Source organism: Pleurodeles waltl, chromosome 6, assembly GCF_031143425.1.
Source record: "Pleurodeles waltl isolate 20211129_DDA chromosome 6, aPleWal1.hap1.20221129, whole genome shotgun sequence".
Taxonomy (NCBI): domain Eukaryota; kingdom Metazoa; phylum Chordata; class Amphibia; order Caudata; family Salamandridae; genus Pleurodeles; species Pleurodeles waltl.
The window spans coordinates 1,344,455,207-1,344,475,421 of record NC_090445.1 but is presented as its reverse complement, the minus strand read 5'-3'; positions in this window follow the sequence as shown (position 1 = coordinate 1,344,475,421).

Below are 20,215 nucleotides of genomic sequence, written 5' to 3'. Positions count from 1 at the left end.
GCCCCCCCCCTTTTTCTGCTCTCCATGTTCTTTTGTGCATCAGCATCATCAGGCAGAGGTACAGTGGCACCGGAGCACGAGGGAGCTGCATCCCACATGGCCATGGAGGGCCACACCACGGACTCAGAATGCACCACAGGACTTGTCCGCCGATGGGAGCTCCCTTGTGGTGGCGGCACTATCTGTGCCCCACACTTCTACAGGTACAGCCGCCACCTCCCCTACCAGCACTGCCATCCCAGCAGCCCCTCAGCGTTCGCCCCGTGCCCGCTCACCCAGGAGGGTGGGCATTACCTTCGCCCATGGCACCTCAGGCCCTGCCCCTGTCACCCCTGCTGCCCTCAGTGAGGAGGCCATTGACCTCCTCAGGTCACTCACTGTTGGGCAGTCTACCATTGTGAATGCCATCCAGGGTGTAGAAAGGGAGTTGCAACACGGTAATGCATTCCTGGAGGGCATTCATTCTGGTCAGGCTGCCCTTCAGCGAACCCTGCAATCTCTGACCTCAGCACTGATGGCAGCCATTGTCCCTGTGTCTAGCCTCCCCCTCCAACTTCCTCCACCCAGACCCAATCCCCTGTACCCCAGCCTATCCCAAGCACACCAACAGACAAGCATGCACACACCTCAACACACAAAAGTAGCTCAAGCAAACATAGGCACCACACATCCCACAGGCACTCACACAAGCATCACACACATACAGACACAGCAACATCCACTGCCTCCACTGTGTCCCCCTCCTCATCATCTCCCTCATCCCTCCCTGTCTCGTCTACACTCTCACCTGCATGCACTACATCTACAGGCACTAGGACCCGCACCAGAACACCCAGCACCACACCCCACTCACCTGCACTCACCACCCCCACTCCCATTTACACGTCCCCTGTGTCCTCTCCCAGTGTGTCTGTGATGTCCCCTCCCAAAGTACACAAACGCGGGCACCCACACACCCAACATCCATCCACCTCACGACAGCCTCCAGTACCTGCACCCAAAACCCCTAAAGTGACACCTCCTACAACCACCTCCTCTTCCTCCACTCCCAGATCCCCTCCAGCTACCCATCCCAGTGTTCGTCATAAACTCTCCCTCAGCAACGTTGACCTCTTTGCCCCCATCCCCACCCCTCCAATTCATAAGTCCCATAGTAGTACCTCAGCCAAAAAGACTCCTGTACCAGTGGTGCGTGTTCAAGGTGTGTGGAGTGCACCGGCCACCAGGGCAGGCAGTGTGACACGGAGCCAAAGCACTGCCAGTCCACCCCCTGTAAGGCACCCAAAGTTGGAAAGTGCCCGACGGGACAGGTTGAAGACTCCTGGCGGCAAAACTGGTCACAAGGGTCCCAGGGGGATTGCAGACTCAGCTGTGACTCCTCCAAAGGTGGTGAAGGGCCGGAGTAAGTCTGCACAGTCTGGTGAGAGCAGCACGGCGGAGAAGGGCACCATCCTCCCCGGCGGCCGGGACGCCTCCGCCAGCACCGTCGTTACTGGTCAGGAGACCACCGCCAGAGTCATTGCCCAGGAGGGCCCGAGTATCGTCACTGGTCAGGAGACCACCGCCAGAGTCAGTGCCCAGGAGGGCCCGAGTATCGTCACTGGTCAGGAGACCACCGCCAGAGTCAGTGCCCAGGAGGGCCCGAGTATCGTCACTGGTCAGGAGACCACCGCCAGAATCAGTGCCCAGGAGGGCCCGAGTATCGTCACTGGTCAGGAGACCACCGCCAGAGTTACCGCCAGAGTCATTGCCCAGGAGGGCCCGAGTATCGTCACTGGTCAGGAGACCCCCGCCAGAGTCAGTGCCCAGGAGGGCCCCGGCTGCCACAGCCCGCTGGAAAATGAGGGACCGTCATGCCACACACCAATGCACAGATCAGTTACCGCCATGGCAAAGAACCGCTGAACAAGGGAATCACCGCCATGGTGAAGACCGCTGAACAGGGCACAGCAACACTGAACAGGGCAGAGAACCGCTGAACAGATCAGAGACCGCCATGGAAAAGCCCAGCTGAACAAGGGAATCACCGCCATGGTGAAGACCGCTGAACATGGCACAGCACCGCTGAACAGGGCAGAGAACCGCTGAACAGATCAGAGACCGACATGGCAAAGCCCCGCTGAACAAGGGAATCACCGCCATGGTGAAGACCGCTGAACAGGGCACTGCACCGCTGAAGAGGGCAGAGAACCGCTGAACAGATCAGAGACTGCCATGGCATAGCACCGCTGAACAAGGAAACACCGCCACATCAAGCATCGTTATCCCAAGCACAGCTGGGACTGTGACGATACAGGAACCGTCACGGGGAGCTAAATGCAGTGTGGGCACCATTCCCCATCCAGAACCGTTGGAGACTGTTATCCACTTGAGAGACTGTGGCTTTGCACTCCCCAGGATGGTCCAGTGGGCAACCCACCCACTTGTGAGACTTGAGAGACTGTGGCTTTGCACTCCCCAGGATGGTACAGTGGGCAACTCACCCACTGTAGAGACTTGAGAGACTGTGGCTTTGCACTCCCCAGGATGGTACAGTGGGCAAACCACCCACTGTATAGACTTGAGAGACTGTGGCTTTGCACTCCCCAGGCTGTAACAGTGGGCAAACCACCCACTGTAGAGACTTGAGAGACTGTGGCTTTGCACTCCCCAGGATGATACAGTGGGCAACTCACCCACTGTAGAGACTTGAGAGAATGTGGCTTTGCACTCCCCAGGATGGAACAGTGGGCAACCCACCCACTGTATAGACTTGAGAGACTGTGGCTTTGCACTCCCCAGGATAAATCAATGGGCATGGAGCCCCGTCGTGGATCTGGCGTGGTGCTGTAATCCGGCTGAGGTGCCCCCCCATTCCCGTCCCCCTGAGGTGCCTGTTGTATTTCTATCTGATGCCCCATCAGTGTTCTCTCTGTTTGTGGACAGGTATCGTGTGTGGGCCTCGCCCATGCATTTTTGGCCCAGTGGTGCACGGACATTGATATGTGCATACCTGCACTGCTTCTCGTAATGTATATACTTTTGGATGTGTATATATTTATCTGTATATATTTGGTACCTGTATTTTGATACATTACAATTTTTCGACTGATTTCCTTTGGTCTTTGCATTCTTCCGGGGGGGTTGTGGGTTGTTACTGTGATGTTTTGACATGCATAGCTGTGTGTGTTATAATGTACGAGGGTGGGGGTGGGTGTTTTGCGTGTGTGTGTCCCTGACTTTTGCCTCCCCCCTCCCCTATGTTGTAGGTGCAGTACTCACCGTTGTCTTCGGCGACGCCGTTGCTGGTGTTCATAAATGAGCAGGAAGACAAAGGCAGGTAGGATTTGTAATTTTGGCTCCATGGTGTCCTCCTTCCTCGTGGGATGTGTAGAAGGTAAGCGTTCTCCCATTGCAAAAGCTGTTTCCGCCGTGTTTTTATCCACGGTGAATACGCCCCTGAAAAGGTGGCGGATTGGCGGGTTGTGATACTGTGGGCGGTACATTGTCTTCCGCCTGTCTGTTGGAGGTGACCGCTGCGCTGCTTGTCTGTACCGCCGTGGCGGTCGGAGTGTTAAAGTGGCTGTCTATGTTGGCGGTTTCCGCCACGGTCATAATTCCCTTTTTTTGTCCACCGGCCTGTTTGCGGTATTACCGCACCTTTAACACCGTCCGCCAGGGTTGTAATGACCCCCAGTATCTTTGAACTTAGCCTTCAGTAAATGAAGGTTAGACATATAGGTGACTTATAAGTTACTGAGGGGGTCATTACAACCTCATTGGTCAGTGTATTAGTGGAGGTATTACGGCCAACAGGCTGGCGGTACATAACTCCACTATCATGACATTGCCGGTTTGGACAAAGCCAAACCGCCTAGTTAACACACCGACCGCCACGGCGGTAATGACTGCCGAGCTGGAGACTATAGTCTCCAGCCCGGCTGCCGTCACTAGGCCGCCCATGGCATTTTGACCCCGCCCACCGCCATGGTTTCCGTGGTTTCTGTACCGCCACGGAAATCATGGTGGTAGGCACTATCAGTGCCAGGGAATTCCTTCCCTGGCACTGATAGGGGTCTCCCCGCCCCGTCCTCCTCCCAAGAGTCCTCCCCCACCCTTCAACAAATACACACATACATGCACATTCATACACACCCATACACACACGCATACACACATTCACCCACACATCAATAAATTCATGCACACTCACAGCAACACTCACGAACATACATCCAGGCACACACGCAATCACATGACACAAAATGCACTTACACACACAATCACTCATGCACACACGCATTACACATGCATGCACGCATTCAAACACAGTCACACACGCACACAACGCCCCCCTCTCCTGTCCGGGAAACTGACTTACCTGCTTGCGGGGGGTCCTCCAGCAGGAGTTGCAACACAGCGCTGCTGCCAGCAGCAGTGTCCGCCAGCAAAACACCGCCAGGCCGTATCATGTAACATGATATGGTAGGCGGTGTCTTGCTGGCATGGGGCTGCTGCTGGCAGCTCGCTACCTTACTGCTGTCCGCTGCCATGACCAAGCTGGAATTTCGCCAGCCTTCTAGCAGAATTCCGGCTACAGTCATAGTTTCATGGATGGTCAGTAGCCACGGCGACGGTATGTTGGCAACCGTCGCTGTGGCGGTAGGCGGCATTTGCTGCCAATGTCATAATGAGGCCCTTAGTTTAGTGAAAAATGGCTGTGAAATAGTGTGTGCACAATTTCGCTCAGGCTGCAGTGGCAGTCCTGATGAAAGGTTTGTATGAGCTGCTTATGGGTTGCAAAAGAAATTCTGCAGCCCATAAGGATCTTACTGGAACCCCAATGCCCTGGGTACCTAGGTACCATATACTAGGGACTTATAAAGGGGGGGTCCAGTGTGCTAATCAGAATTGGAAAATGGAGTCACTAAAGTGTAGTGACACATTTGGTATGTAGAGAGAGAATAAGCACTGGAGTTCTGGTTAGCAGAACTTCAGTGACACAGTCAAGCATACTGACAACACACGTAGGCCACAAACTATGAGCACTGGGGTCTGGGCTAGCAGGATCCCAGTGAGACAAGCAAAACACACTGACAAATAGGTTGTAAACTATGAGCACTGGGGTGCTGGCTAGCAGGATCCCAGTGAGACAGTAAAAATACACTGACAAACACTCACAAACAGGCCAAAGATGGGGTTTAACCATGCTAGAAAGAGGCTACTTTCTCACATAACCCCCCACCAAATGAAGGACAATAAGGCTAACCTTATTGTCTAAGTGGTGGTAAGTGGAGAGTAGATATGCAATAGAATGGTTACTCCCTTTATCATCCACTGTATGGTTATTTCCCTGTGGGGATGTAAATCACCCTGTTTGGAGATTTTTACCTAGAAAACCGTGCATGTGTATATTCTCAGAGTTTCTATTTGTAAGTTTATAAGTAGGGCAGTGGGATTGTTCAACTGAGCCTATGTCAAGACAGGGTTGCTGTCCTAAGGAAGAGAATGCCAGACGGGGATGCTGTCTCAGTAAAGCCATCGCTGTATAAAATGTTTATCCAGGGCTGCTGTCCTATAAGATTCCCTCTAGGACAGGGCTTCTGTCTTAAGAGTTCAGAGGTAGTGCATGGCTGCTGCACTAAATTGTCTCTTGGAGGGCTGGAGGGTTGCTCCAAATTTACTAAAACAGTGCAGGTTTGCACATCTGGTTTAGTGGTTCCACAGAAAGGTACTTTTCCAGCTGTGATAGCTGTGGGCACCTTTGGCACACGTTCCAACCCAGGAGTGGTTTCTCCCACCACAAGAATGGTAGCCTTAGTGGTAGGGTGGGAATATGATACTTTGATGCCCTTTTTACCTGTTGGTTGAAAGGGATCCTGAGATTTCAGGCCTTTTTCTCTCATGTGCTTTTCCATTTCACATGAAATGAGAGGAAGCAGTTCCTCAGGCATACCCAGCATTGATGCATGGGTCCTAAACTCTACCTCAGCCCCCTGAGGCCTCTAAGTCATTACCTAACAGACAGTGTACAGATAAGCTAGGTGATACCACCACCTGCTTTGGGCCAGTAACTCCACCCCAACTAAGTTGCACTACAGCTAAGGGGAGATACTGAGTGGAGGCATTGGCATCAGTAACCTGGTACTTCTGTCCAAGGAGGTGTTGTACATGTGACACCACGTTTTCAGTCACCAAAGTGATACTGGCACCTGTGTCCCTGTAGGCCTGGGCCTCAATACCATTTATTACAATTGAATGCTTGTACTTGTCCATGTTAAGAGGACAAGCAAACAAGGAGGCAAGGTCAATACCACCAGGTGTGACAGAAACTGTCTTGGGAGTGACTACCCTAATTTCTATGATGGACCCAAAAGTGAACCCAACTACACCCTTTGTTTGACTATTGCCAGTAGTCCCACCACTATTACTACTATTGCTAGGGGAACTAGACCTTGATGTATTAGTGGTTATAGGCTCCAGGGCTTTACCTGGGCAGGACCTATCCCCTGGCCTATTGCCTTTACCTCTACACACATAGCACCAGGGCTTTTTATTGTGTGTAGTGTGAGGAGAAGAGGAAGATTGTTTATCCCCACCCCTTTAGGAGAGGACCTGAAGAATGATCTTTGTGCTTACTTTTATCCCCATGCTTATCCTGAGACTTTTCACCATCTTTCTTCTTTTCTTTGTTACCTCCTGTACAAGCTTTTCTGCTCAGCCTTGTTCTGACCCATTTGTCTGCCTTCTTTCCCAATTCTTCGGGAGAGGTCAGATCTGAGTCCACAAGATACTGGTGTAACAAATCAGACACACAATTGTTAAGAATATGCTCTCAGATCAGATTGTATAAGCTTTCATAATCAGACACCTTGTTGCCATGCAACCAACCTTCTAAGGCCTTCACCGAACAGTCCACAAAGTCTATCCAATTTTGTGAAGACTCTTTTCTGGTTTCTCTGAACTTGATTCTATATTGTTCAGTGGTTACCCCAAATCCATCCAAGAGTGCAGGTTTCAGAACATTGTAGTTGTCAGAGTCATCTTCCCTAACAGTAAGGAGTCTATCTCTGCCCTTGCCAGAGAAAGATAACCACAAGATAGCAGCCCACTGTACCTGAGGGTCTCTCTGAACTTTACATGCCCTCTCAAGTGCAGCAAACCATTTGTAAATGTCATCCCCCTCCTTGTAAGGGGGGACAATCTTGTGCAGGTTTCTAGAATCAAATGTGTTTTCTCTAACACTGGAACTTCTGAAACTACTTCTGCTGCTGCTAGCATGGGCAACTAACCCCAACCCCTGTCTTTCCCTTTCCACAGCTAGGGAGTCCCTATCTAAGGCCAACTGATCCTGCTGCAGCCTCAGTCTGGCCTCCTCCAACCTCAGCTTTCTGAATTCCCTATCTAGGGATTGATCCTCGGGGTTGGATGTGTGTGACACTTCTGATACAGAAGTGACATGGGAATAAGCAGAGGATGACTTTTCTCCTAACTTGAGTTACTCTAGTGACCTGGTATCCAGGTGTGAAAGGTGCCCTACCTGTGTGTGACTCCTTCCCACTACCAGCTACACTAAGAGCTTTGTTACGGGAAAGATCTTTGGAAGGACCCTTCCCTGGATCTTCAGGGCCCTCTCCTCAATCTACATGGGTGGAATCTCCCTCTACCTCCACTTCTGATTGTACCTGACCATTAGGATGCTCCTGGTCATCTTGTAAAAGGAGATTGAAAAGAAAGTCCTTGTTAGGGTTCTTCCCAATCCCTAAGCTTCTTTCCAGGCAGAGACCCCTCAGACTTTTGAAATTCAGAGTTTCATAAGTGGTCTTAACAACCCTGGGGGTAGCCTCTATAGAAGACATAGGACCTCATTATGAACATGGCGGCAATCACCGCTCTTCTGGCACCAAATAATGAAGCACATGAGAAACAAGTAGCGGTCCATTCACACACTGCCAGCAGTGGAGTTGCGAGGAGGACAGAGGAGGCCACCCACAGGCTGACGGAAGGCCCTACCCGCCCACCAAATAATGAAGCACAAGACTGCCGTCAGTTCCCAGGCACTGGCTGAAACAAACCAAATAAAAGGAAACACTCACTGTAGGCACACACATCACGTTGAAGCAGACATGGAGAGAGAGTTGCAAATAATGCCAGTGTTGCTCCTTGCAGTATACCTCGAGGACCGTGACCACCCACGAAGATGACAACGGTAAGTACCTCAACCTAGTACACATGGGAACTAAGGGCACAGTTACACACCCACCCCACCCACCCTGCAACGCACTCCCAACTCATCCCACCATCCCACCCCATACACAACAAAGACTTTCACCAAAGTACACACATGTGCACACCACACCCCCTCAAGGAAGTGATGAACCACATCACCATATTGTGCCAACAGCACCACTGGGCACACAAACTTTAATAGAACTTTAAAAAGTAATGTCCAAATAAGGCCATTGCCCAGTCCATTAAGAATACCCTGAAGGGTCCAAATAATCCAGACTTGACTCCCACATGTGCACAGTGTACTCCACTGTAAAGTGTCATCAATGGGGCAGCCAGGCACCTCAGGGAACAGGGGAAGGGGATGTCGGGGTTGGGACTTACGCCTGGTAGGGAGGGGGGGGGCTTGGGCTTACATTTGGGAGGTGAAGGGGGTTTGAGCCTGCCCTTGGAAGGTGGGGGAGTGGGCTTGGACCTGGGGGTGGCAGTGGCAACACAGGGCTTCTTCCTCTCTGGGGAAGGGGCATGGGAATGGGAAGGGCGGACTGGGGCAGACTTGGACGAGGAAGGAGTGGACAGGGCAAGGAGATGGGCACGTTTAGGAACGAGAAGGGGTGGGCAAGTGGGGTCAAACAGGTCAACACAGGAGAGGGAAAGTTTCTTAGGGGCAGTTGGGGTGGATATGGAGGAAGGTGTGGGAGTGGAGGTACAGGGAGGGTTTGTACCAGGTGTAAGTGTGCTGGATGTGGATGCAGGTGCCTGTACAGTATGCTGATGTGTGGTGGATGTGTGTTGAGTGGGTGTCTGTGAACGTTTGACTGTCTTGGGAGGAGGGGGGTGGATACAGTGTGACAAGACAAGCAGACAGTGTAAATGGATGTTTTCTGGGTATCTACAGGTCTGGTGAGTGTGCTGCATGTGTCAGTCAATGTAGTTGTGGTGAGTGCAGGTGTGGTGTCTGGGGTGCATGACTGGATGTCAGATGTTGTGGTAAATGCAAGAATGGGGCCAGCAGCAGTGACTGAGGGTGCAGTGCTTGTGGTTGTGTATGTCGAGGTAACAGGCAGGGAGGGGGGAGAGGTGGACACACTGGGGGAAGTGGATGTTGTTGTGTGTACCTTTGTATGTTCAGTGTGTGTATGCCTGTTGTGGGAAGTGTGGTGCTTGTGTATCTCTCTATGCTTCTTGTATGTTGAGGTGTGTGCATGGCTGTCTGAATGTGTGCTTGGGATGGGTGAAGGGAGATTGGTGCTGGAAGGGGTAGATGTGGTTGGTGGTGGGACGGAAAGACCAGGGACACTAGCTGCCTTCAAAGAGGAGGCCAGAGCCTCAAAAGATCTCTGTAGGCCAGACATGGCACCATGAATGCCTTCCAGGTATGCATTGCATTGCTTCATCTGGGATGCTAGCCCCTGGATGGCATTCAAGATGGTTGTCTGCCCTACAGAGATGGTCCCCAGGAGGTCAATAGCCTCCTCTGTGAGGGCAGCAGGGCTGACTGGGGCAGGGGATGAGGTGCCTGGGGCGAAGGAAATGCCCACCCTTCTGGGTGAGCAGGCACGTGCAACTGAGTGGGGAGCAACTGGGGGGGGCGGTGATGGCATGGGGTGGTGGAAGATGACAAAAATTAGTGGGCCCACTAAGGTCTGCCACCACCAGAGAGCTGCCATCGGAAGAGGTATCAAAGTCACAACCTCCAGTGGTCCTCTTGGGTTCTGCTGACTCTGCCACAGGGGGCGAGACAAAAGATGAGAGAAATCTCTAAAAATCAGAATGAATGTACATACTTGGTGCACACACAACCACATTCAACTCACACACCTACATGCAGCACCTACAACAATAGTCATGACTATGCCCCTCACTAGTGGCTACTATCCCAGCATACAAATCATTTCCATCATGAAACATGGACCTGATGAACTGTGTGGACTACACACATGGGGGATCATGGCGAGTCAATGCACCCACTAGTCCATGGGCCCACTAACAATCCTAGAGTACAGGAAGATCAACCCCCATGGGCCTCTTTGGACCGTCAACACCTGCCCCACACCATTTCCATTCCTATGGAGGCAGGACTGCAGGAATACACCTGTCAGAGTGCCTGGCACTGGACAGCATACATACCACAGCACCCAAACACATCCATCAAAGTGGTATTAAACAGTGTTGGTACTCACCCCCTTATGTCTGCTGTGCTGCCTTCAAGCGACCATCCAAATCCGGATAGGCCACCGCCAGCATGCGGACCATTAGTGGGGCCAGGGTCCGACGGGCACCCCTTCCTCGTTGAGAGGCCTTCCCCAGCTGGGCCTCGCAGGTTTTCCTGGCACAGCGCCTCCGGTCCTTCCACCTCTTCCTGCAGTGGGTGCTCCACTGTTTGTAGAGCCCCAGGGTCCGCACCTCCTTGGCGATGGTTTGCCACAGGCCTTTCTTTTGATGGGCGCTGACCTGTATGGGACACACAGAGAAGAAAAACAGGCATCAGGATATGGCCATCTGATACAGCTGACATGTCTTCCCCTATGGGCCGGAAACTTCACAGGATCATTTTACCAACTCACTAACAGTATATGCCACACAATCTACACCTGTGCAGTTAAAAATTGAGGACACATGCATACAGGCATCCGCCACCATCACACACATCCAAACAAGACAATCGCCAACTCACCTGCTCCTCTGGTTGCCCATATAACTTGGCATACAGGGGTAGGACCCCATCTACCAGCTTCTCGAGCTACTCCGTGGTGAAGTCAGGGAGTACTTGCATGCAAGGGAATCAGGAGTCAAGTGAAATTGGTGTGACGACATGACTTAAGCTCTGCGACGGTGTGCACCATCACTGCGGGCGGCGATCATGATAGGCCCAGTTTCCCCATTGACAACCATATAAACCAATGAATGGGAGCATGGCAGTGAATACTGCCTTCCGCCATGACAACTACAGCCAGTGGAATGATGTCATTTCCACTCCCTCAGACCTGGATGGCAGGAGACTGCACCACGTACATATTTCTTGGTCAGGGGCCCCATTCAGGGCCTACAAATCCCAGCCCTTAGTTGCATGCTGGCATGAGTGACTGATCCTCACATTCACACATCTCATGAAATGGATCCACACTGGCATGCCATTAGACCGGAGGCATCTCTGCATACATGTGCCTGTCATTGTACATAATACATAGCTTGTGTGTGTAACCTACGTATTGCACACCAGTTGTTCATTCACAACATATTTTGCACGTGTATGTGAGTCCCTCATATGTGTTCTTTCCTCCCCCATAGGTACAGACCCATGTGGCGAGGAAGGGCCCCATCTGTGTACAGACCTCTTGTTGATTTGGATACCATGGATGAACGTAACATCACTCTCACCTACAGACTCAATAGTTCAACAATCCATGACCTATGTGGTTTACTGGATCCTGTACTGAGACTGGCTAATCGGAATCAGCATGCCATCCCTACTCAAGTGCAGCTGCTATCTGTACTCCTTTTTTTGGCTACAGGCTCATTTCAGGTGACAGTGGGCATGGGTGCTGGGTTCTCACAGACAATGTTTACCCTCGTCCTGTCCTAATTCCTGGATGCATTTGTACAACACATGCAGGCATATGTTCAGTTTCTCCAAAGGGCTGAACTCCCTGCCATCACGTCTGGATTTTATGCCTTTGCTAATATCCCCCATGTGATAGGTGCTATTGATGGAACCCATATAGCTCTCATAGCCCCAAGAGTGAATGAACAGGTGTACAGGAGCAAAAAGAACTTCCACTCAATGAACATACAATTGGTGTGTACTGCTGACCAGTACATATCACATGTAAATGCCAGGTTTCCAGGATAAGTCCATGATTCCTTTGTCCTGAAGAACAGCAGTGTACCACACTTGATGGGACAACTACAAAGGGACAGAGGATGGCTCATAGGTGAGTGTGACTTACACTAGATCTGTACATAGCTGACAACCTGCCTGTATGCAAGTAATGGCATTATGTTAAGGTCCTCTGTCACTCATTATTGCAGGTTATTCTGGGTACCCCAACTTGCAATGGCTCCTGACACCTGTGAAAAATCACAGGACAGATGCAGAGAGGAATTACAATGAGGCCTATGGAAGTATTAGGAGGGTGATTGAGCGCACTATAGGTCTCGTGAAGGCTAGATTCCATTGCCTCCATCTCTCTGGGGGATCCCTGTGCTATGGCACTGAGAAGGTGTGTAGAATAGTGGTGGCCTGCTGTATGCTTCACAACTTGGCTGTGAGGAGAGCTATCCCCCTACTAGAGGAGGAGGGTACTGTAAATCCAGGCCTGCAAACTCTGAGAGTGGATGAGAGTGATGGGGAGGATGAAGAGGGGTAAGATGTAAATGCCAGAAATCAGCTGATCCGCCTATACTTCCAGTGACCATGAGGTGCTGTTCACTGATACTGTTGTATGCACTGCATAGTGTTAGTCTGACTCATTTGCTTGGAGATGTGGTGTCTGTAGTCATTGACACTGTTAACTGAAGTCTGAGGTGGCATGTGCCATGGAAACATACATGGTGTACATTTTGACTTACTTCAGATACTGTTGTGCACGGGGTACCATTCCTGCAATAAAGATATGATTATGGAATTGACTGGCTAATGCATATTAACAATTGTATACTCTTAATTACAGGGGACATACGGTTTGGTGTAGATGTGTTTTATAACATTTCCCAATTTCATAGCTGCGCTGTACAGTGATAGGGAATGGGCTCATGGTGCATATCCCTACCAGGTACGCAGGCTCAGCGATTGGTGGCAGTGGGTATTGGTCCATATGTCCCTTGCTAGTTGGTATGTTGGTATTGGTGGGTCAAGATATTAGCACAGTGGCACACTTTGAGGACAGTTCAGGGCAGAGACACTTCTTTGCAGGGGCCTTGGTCCTGGCAGGTGTTCTACTGCCATATCTGGGTCTGAGGGCATGTTTGTGTGACTGGTGCTGGGCTGCAGGGCTAGGGGTGTTAGTCTCCTGTGTGTCCTCTGGCAGTGCCACCAGTCCAGTAGCTGCTGCAGATGTGGATGGCAGGTCTGTGTCCTAGGCAATGGTAACGGCTTCCAGGTGTGGGGGGGTCTCAGGCTGGCTAGTGTAGTAGTGCTGCAGCACCCCTGCACTGGTAGCCATGGTGACATGGAGCTGCTTCCATTGCCCCATGGCCTCTTGGTGTTGTGCTATCTGCAGCCTTTGATTCTGCTCCAGGGTGGCCAGGAAAGGGCCCACCCTGTCTTGGGTATGGTGGTATGCTCCCAGGACCTCGGAGATCAACTCCTGGGCTGCCACATCCATCCTTTGGCCTCCCCCCTGGGCCTCTGATGCCCTCCGACTGGCCATAGCCCCCTGTGCCCATGTCCCCTGCACAGGTCTGACAGTCCCACTTGCACTGGGGCCTTCATCATCCTGCCTGTTGGTTGGTGGAGACTCTGGCCTCTGTACATGTGGTCTGCCAGTCAGTGGCCTAGAGACACTGGGGTGGGGTTGTTTGGCCAGGGTATCCTGGGTGGGGCTTCTGGAGGGTGACAGACCAGGACTGTGTGACGGGCCAGTGTATTCCTCACTGTCTATACATCTCTCTCTAGCCTCCTGAGTGGGGCCTCTGTCTCCATGTGGGGCGCTGGCACTCCTTGGCTTTTCTGTCCGGGTGGCATGGGTGGTAGTGCCTGTGGGGGGGAATGGACATGTATGTTACATGTACTAATTCAGATAAGGATACACAGCTCTGCCCTATTTTATGCTGTTTATTCCCCTATCGGACCATGCAGGGACCTTTTGTGGGATTATCCTTTCATTTTGTGTGGGATGTAGAGGTGCATTGTGGGTGCAGTAGTGCCATTGTGAATCCTTGCAGGGGTACGTGACTGTGCACAGGGGGAGGGATGTGGGCCTGTTAGTGGGTTTGTGGGCATGCAGGGTGACTGGATGTGGATGTTGTGGCCTGGGTGGGGATGTGATTCTGGTGGTAGTTGGAGGGGTGGTACATGCATTACAGGTTTCGTGGTTATGATGTAATTGTAGATGACTTAAACAAGTCCAGTCCTTCAGTGAGTCCAGTGAGGCCCTCTGGGTGCAGGGTAGCCAGTACCTTCTCCTCCCAGTCGGTGTAGTCTGGAGGTGTAGGTGCGGGACCTCCCCAGTCTTCTGTACCGCAATGTTGTACCTGGATGCCATTGCCCTCACCTTCCCAAGCAGGTCATTCTATCTCTTGTGGATGTCATCCCTTGTGCGTAAATGGTTTCCCACTGTTTGACCTTGTTAACAATCATCTGCCATAACTCCATCTTCCTGGCGATGGGTGGGTGCTGCACTTGTGCCCCGAAGAGCTGTGGCTCGACATTCTCGACCTTCATTATTTCATCCACCATGGTCTTAGCTTCCTATGTGTGAAGTGTGGGTGCTTGGGGGTGCCATTGTGTGTGTTATGGGTGTGGTGTTCTGGGTGTACTGGTGAGGGTGCTTTTGTGCATATGTGTGTGTGACTTTTGGTATGTTGTGTACAGTGTATGCGTGTAGTGTTGTCAGTCTAATTCATGCTATTGGCATTGCAAAGGAGTGTTGGGGTATGTGTGTGAGTGTTTTATTGTGTTGTGGATGTATGTCAGGTGTGTGGGTTTTGAACTTCCCAATGTGTGCATTTCTTGGGGTTGGGTCCCATTGCAGGTCGCAGCGGTCTGTACCGCCAATGGTCGTTCGACAACCACTATCCACCAAAGTGATTTGTACATCATTATTTGGTGGGCAGAGGATTTGACTGCTTGGCGGTGGCGGGGTGGGGTGTCCAGCCTTTCCGCCATCATGGGCCCTGGCGGTGGCTGGAGGTTGCAGGTTTTTTGGAGGTTTCTGATTTTGGCATCATTAAATGGCGGTGTGCTGTTCACCGCCACTGGCAATCTTCTGTTCACCGTCACCACGACGGTCAGCAGTGTTTCCTGCCATATTCTTAATGACCACCATAGTGATGAAAAAAGTTAGAGAGAAGAGTAAGAAGTTAGCAAACTATTTCACCTAACTTTTTAGAGGAAAAGAAAAACCTTTCAGAACTTTGTAAAACCTTTAGAAAGTTTGAAAGAACCTGCTAGGTATAATTGTATATAACTCTAATAATTGGAGTATATATTTCTTGTGAAAAGGACCAGTAACAAAGTGGTAATGCAATTGCAAGTACTAATCCCATCACTGCACCACCAATGTAGGAGGCTGGCCTGGTTTGTAGTGGGTACCTAATACACCTTATACCAGGTCCATTTATCCCTTATTGTTGCGCCGCGTGGTGCGGCGCGAGCCGAACATTCAGCTCGCGCCGTGCAGCGCGTTCTCAGGACGCGGCGCGCCCCGAGTCTTCTTTGTACAGCGCGAGGCCCCAGATATTATTTTGGGCCTCGCTCTGCCTTCTGTTGTGTCCCTGTTCTCCCCTGACCCCTCCTTACCTGTTTCTTTTTCTTTCTTCTTCTTCTTTTTCTTCTTTACTTTTTCGATGCATTTCTGTCCTTTCTTTATGTCTTTCCCCCTTCCCATGTTACCTTTTTCTTCCCAGCATTCCTTGGTCCCTATTTTCTATGGTTCCTGTTCTATTCTATCCTATGTACTTTTTCCCTATCTAAAATGGTGTCTTTTTACTTCCTGTTGGTCACTTCCTGTTTCTTGGTATATAAGGGCTCTGTTTTCTCCCTTTCCTTGCGCTGCATCACTTTCTGCTCAGATTGTGTCTTCGCTCCTGATTCTTAGCCTTCGGTTCTGAATCTTTTCAATTTTGCATTTACCTGCATTTTGTTCCTGTTTGATTCCTGGTTTTGTTTTCATTTCAGGAATCCATTTTGTGGAGGTTTTCTCCCCTTTATTGGGGTTTTTTCCCTCTGGCACTAATTCTAAAGGGCACCGTCTGTTCTTGGCGTTTCCACTGCCTGCAGCACCGTGGCTACTAGAAAGAGTCGCTCTTTTCTGGGCCAAAGCCGAACCCTCAAGACCTACGCCACTAGATCTGCGGTTTCCAGGCGCCAGCAGCACGTGAGTCGTGACACTTATTCGTGAAACGTAGGCAGTGTTCCAGTAGCTGTAGCAGACCAGCTTAGGCTGAACTAGGAGAGATGCAAAGCTCCTACAATACCACTATAGTTACACAGTACTTATTCACAATAAAATCAATGGCCCTCATTACAACCCTGGCGGACCGTGTTAAAGCAGCGGTAAGACCGCCAACAGGCCGGCGGTAAAAAAATTGCAATTACGACCGTGGCGAAACCGCCAACAAAGACCGCCACTTTAAAACTCCGACCGCCACAGCGGTACAAACAAACAGCACGGTGGTCACCGCCAACAGACAGGCGGGGACAATGTACCGCCCACACTATTATGACAGGCCAATCCGCCACCTTTTCCAGGGTGGATTCACCACGGATAAAAACACAGCAGAAACAGGAATTCCAAAGGGAAAACGCTCACCTCTACACACCCCACGAGGAACGAGGACACCATGGACCCGGAACTCGAAATTCTACCTGCGATACGAGGAGCACGAACGCAAGCGGTGAAGACCACGGTGAGTACTGCACCTACGACACAGGGGAGGGGGGAAGCAAAAAACAGGGACACACACACGCAACATGCAACACCCCCACCCACTACAACACACACACTAATTCATATTAATACATCACAGTTACACCCCCCAAGGCCCACAGAAGAATGCAAAGACAATAGAAAATGAGTGTAATCATTGTAAGATATTAAAATCAAGCAGGCAGAAATATATATATGCACCATTTACAAAATATATACCAAGCATAGTAGTCCAGGTAGTGCTCCAATTAAGTCAGCGGATCACTGGGCCCACACGGTATGGGCGAGGCCCACACAAGATCCCCAACTATGACGGAGAGAACACTGCAGGGACATCAGAGAGCAACTAAACAGGCACCTCAGGGGGAGGGAAAGGGGGGACACCTCGGCCGATTGAGTGCACGACGCCAAATCCACGAGGGGGCCACATGCCCACTGTTCCATCCTGGGGAGTGCAAAGCCGCAGTCTCTCAAGTCTCTACAGTGGGTGGGTTGCCCACTGCATTTTCCTGGGGAGTGCAAAGCCACAGACTCTCAAGTCTCTACAGTGGGTGGTTTGCCCCCTGTTCCATCCTGGGGAGTGCAAAGCCACAGTCTCTCAAGTCTCTACAGTGGGTGGCTTGCCCACTTTTCTATCCTGGGGAGTGCAAAGCCACAGTCTCACAAGTGGATAACAGTCTCCACTGGTTCTGGAGGGGGCCTTATGCCCAGAGTGCTTCATCCTGCTAAGGACTGAGGTAGTGGATGCCTTTCTCCACTGGTTCTGGAGGGGGCCTGGTGCCCAGAGTGCTTCATCCTGCTAAGGACAGAGGTAGTGGATGTGATTCTCCACTGGTTCTGGAGGGGGCCTTGTGCCCAGAGTGCTTCATCCTGCTAAGGACTGAGGTAGTGGATGCCTTTCGCCACTGGTTCTGGAGGGGGCCTTGTGCCGAGAGTGCTTCATTCTCCCCATGACGGACTCAGTAGCGTCAGTGACCTTGGCGCTCACGGGCCAGCGGTGCTTGAGACGGCGGTGCCTTGTTCAGTGGTGCTTGAGACGCTGGTGCCCTGTTCAGCGGTGCTTGAGATGGCGGTGCCCTGTTCAGCGGTGCTTGAGACGGCGGAGCCGGGTTCAGCAGTACTTGAGACGGCGGTGCCCTGTTCAGTGGTGCTTGAGGCGGCGGTCTCCATTGCAGGGACTCCTGGGCAGCAGGGCTGGTGCTGGCGGTGGCCTCCTGGGCAGTGGGGCTGGTGCTGGCGGTGGCCTCCTGGGCAGCTGGGCTGGTGCTGGCGGTGGCTTCCTGGGCAGCTGTGCTGGTGCTGGCGGTCCTGTCCTGGGCAGCTGGGCTGGTGCTGGCGGTTCTGTCCTGGGCAGCTGGGCTGGTGCTGGTGGTTCTGTCCTGGGCAGCCGGGCTGGTGCTGGCGGTCCTGTCCTGGCCAGCTGGGCTGGTGCTGGTGGTTCTGTCCTGGGCAGCTGGGCTGGTGCTGGAGGTGGCCTCCTGGGCAGCGGGGATTATGGCGGTCTTCTCCACCGTGCTGCTCTTCCCAGAATTGCCGAGTTTCTTTTGGTCCTTCCCCACCTTGGAAGGTCTCACAGCTGACTTCACACTCCCACCGGGACCTCTGGGAGCGGCTTTGGTGGCTGGAGTCTTCCCCCTCTCCCGCCGGGCACTGGCCAACTTCTGATGCTTCACAGGTCTGGGACTGTCTGTACTGTGGCTCCGTGCCACACTGGCTGCCCTGGTGGCCGGTGCACTCCAGATTCCGGTGACTACAGGCACCACTGGTCCCGGAGATGTTGTGGCTGAGGTGCTAGTTCGGGACCTAGGCGAGGGACGGGGCGGGGGAGGTGTGGGAAAGACGTCAAGGTTGGACAGGAAAAGTTTTTTTGACACACTGGGACGGGTAGCTGGAGGGGGTTTGGGAGTGGAGGAAGAGGTGGTGGTTGTAGGAGGTGTTCGTTTGCTGACTTTGGGTGAAGGTGCATGCACTGGAGGCTGTCGTGAGGTGGATGGCTGTTGGGTGGGTGTGTGCCTGCGTTTGTGTATCTTCGGAGTGGGCGTCACAGACACACATGGAAGAGGACACAGGGGACGTGTGAATGGTAGTGGGGGTGGTGACTGCACGTGAGCTGGGTGTGGTGGTGGGTGTACTGGAGAGGGACATAGTGGCTGTAGAGGTAGTGCATGCATGTGTGAGTGTAGACGAGACTGGGAGGGAGGAGGGAGACGTGGAGGAGGGGGACACAGTGGAGGCAGTGGATGTTGGTATGTCTGCATGTGTGTGATGCTTGCGTGAGTGCCTGTGGGATGTGTGGTGCTTATGTTTGCCTGAGCTTCCCTTGTGTGTTGACGTGTGTGCATGCTGGTCTGTAGGTGTGCTTGGGATAGGCTGAGGTTCAGGGGATTGGGTCGGGGTGGAGGAAGTTGGAGGGGGGAGGCTAGACACAGGGACAATGGCTGTCATCAGTGCTGAGGCCAGAGTCTGAAAAGCTCGCTGAAGGGCCACCTGACCAGAATGAAAGCCCTTCAGGAATGCATTTGTTTGTTGCAACTGCCTTTCTACACCCTGGATGGCATTCAAAATGGTAGAATGCCCAACAGTGAGGGACCTGAGGAGGTCAATGGCCTCCTCACTGAGGGCAGCAGGGGTGACTGGGGCAGGGCCTGAGGTGCCTGGGGCGAAGGTGATGCCCACCCTCCCGGGTGAGCGGGCACGGGGCGAACGCTGTGGGGTGGCTGCTGGGAGGGCGGTGCTGGAAGGGGGGTTGGTGGCTGTACCTGTGTAGGAGGCTGGACTGGCTTGTAGTGGGTACCAATGGGTACTTACACCTTGCACAAGGCCCAGTTATCCCTTATTAGTGTAGAGGGGTGTCTAGCAGCTTAGGCTGATAGAAAAGGTAGCTTAGCAGAGCAGCTTAGGCTGAACTAGGAGACGAGTGAAGCTCCTACAGTACCACTAGTGTCATATGCACAATATCATAAGAAAACACAATACACAGATATACTAAAAATAAAGGTACTTTATTTTTATGACAATATGCCAAAGTATCTCAGTGAGTACCCTCAGTATGAGGATAACAAATATACACAAGATATATGTACACAATACCAAAATATGTAGTAATAGCAATAGAAAACAGTGCAAACCATGTATAGTCACAATAGAATGCAATGGGGGCACATAGGGATAGGGGCAACACAAACCATATACTCTAGAAGTGGAATGCGAACCACGAATGGACCCCAAACCTATGTGACCTTGTAGAGGGTTGCTGGGACTGTAAGAAAACAGTGAGGGTTAAAAAAATAGCCCACCCCAAGACCCTGGAAAGTGGGTGCAAAGTGCACCTAAGTTCCCTAAAGAGCACAGAAGTCGTGATAGGGGAATTCTGCAAGGAAGACCAACACCAGCAATGCAACAATGATGGATTTCCT